This window comes from Schistocerca piceifrons, unplaced genomic scaffold (genome assembly GCF_021461385.2).
Source record: "Schistocerca piceifrons isolate TAMUIC-IGC-003096 unplaced genomic scaffold, iqSchPice1.1 HiC_scaffold_2296, whole genome shotgun sequence".
Lineage (NCBI taxonomy): Eukaryota > Metazoa > Arthropoda > Insecta > Orthoptera > Acrididae > Schistocerca > Schistocerca piceifrons.
Window position 1 is genome coordinate 930,485 of NW_025728224.1, and position 2,033 is coordinate 932,517.

The following is a 2,033-nucleotide window of genomic DNA, read 5'->3' on the forward strand; positions in this document are numbered from 1 at the left end:
GAGCAGCAGATTTTAACTTCTGTCAGACTAGTCTTTGCGTCTTGCCACTTCAGAAATTACAGGTATGGAATTAACCCACTCGTTCTTTTCAGGTTCATTAAGCATGAGTTGAACAGGTGTATGATTGGTAGATAAATGCCGTAGGTTATTCTGTACATTTTCGAATACAGATACATGGTCTATCCACTTATATTGTTCCCTGGGAGCACATGGTCTAATAAATCGATTGAACTCTCTAAACACTCTGGATGGAATCATCTTATTAACATGTGTTTGATCTTATTCCCTGTCATGCAGTGTTTCCATTTATTTCTAATGAAAGATGAAGCATTATCAGATAACATTATATGCAATAAGTAATTTTCAGGAATACTTGCATTCTATATCCTAAAGTTGTTGTTCCTCTTATAAAATAAGATATCATTATACAACTTATATTTAACGGAATAGTTTTCTCTTCATTTATCATTCGAGCTCTTACTTGTTTCTAGTATATGACTCTCTTTTCTAACAGCCCTAGATTTTTACAGATATTGACTTTGAATGGAGAGATCTTAACTATCAGTGTTCTAAAAGCAGATGATTGTTCAACAATTTCATTTAAACCATTTAGGCCTTGTGGCAGTCACAATAGAGGATCAGCCACTACAATATCTTTTCCGCTAATGTATTTAATTCTGTATCATAAATTTGAAGCACTAATGCCCATCTGGCAAGTATAGTATCTAGTAATTTACAGGTCAATAGAAAGCATACTGACTGGTGGTGTGTATATATTTTAAAGTGTTTGCTATAAATGAAATAATTGCACTTTTCCAATGCCCATTGTACAGCCAAAACCTCCAGTTCTGTTCGGTATAATTACGTTCGTTGAATGATAGAACTTGACTCACAAACTCAATTACTTTAATTTCTTTTTCATCCCCTGTTACCTGGAGTAAAGATGAGAATAACCCAGCTAAGCCTGCGTTAGTGAATAAATAAAAGTCTTCAGTTATATTATGGTGGTACAAAATAGAAGGGTTAGCTAAAACGTTTTTGATCTGTTTATAGACTTCTGCCCAGTTTGTTGACAAGTACTAAGAAGTATTTTTCCGAAACAAATTTAATAAATGATCGTTACCCAGTAGATGGTAGGGTACAAATTTTCTAAGAAACGAAGCCAAACCTAGAAATTATTTCAGTTACCATTTGTTTGTTGCATGTGGTATGTTTCTTATTGCATCCAGTTTTTTTGGATTGGGTTTGATTCCTGTAGGGTACATAATGTGACTTAAAACATTTAATTTGATTCTTACCAAACTTAGAAAAGGTATTTAAGAAATTCAATTATTATGGTGCAACACCAAATTTAAAAAAGTCTAAGACTTCGATTCTTTCTTCCCAAGGTTCTGTAGCGAGTAGAATATCACCTACAAATGATGTAATTGTATTAACTCATGTCCCAGCACTACATCCAAGACTGCTATGAATATTCCACCACTTATGTTTAGCACAAAAGCCATAGCCAGAAACTGGTAGCTTCTTCCAGAAAATATATTATCTGTACATTTTCTGAATTATTCATGAAGATTTATTTGTCAGAACGAGGTCTTATGTCTACAGAACTTACACATTTCATAGTATGAAATTTTTATAACAAATCTTCGAAGTTTTCTAGACATATTCTAACATGTACAATAATGTAATTTATATGTCAAACATCCATCATGAGTCTAATGCTACTGTCTGGTTTGCGAAAGCTGACAAAGGACGGCTGTAGGAGGAATGTGAAGGTTCTACAATATTCCATTCCAACAGCTTACGAATTTCTTTTGATATGGCTTCTTTCTTAGACCAAGGTATGAAATATGATGACCTACAAAATGTTTTATGAGGATGTATTTCTAGACGACAAACATAACCTTTTATTACACATGGTTTACTATAAAAATGTTATATACCTCGTTAATAAATGACTTAACTAAATCTGTTCGTGTTCTGTAAAATAAGTTGACTAAGCTACTTTTTCATTCATATGATCACTGAGCTCT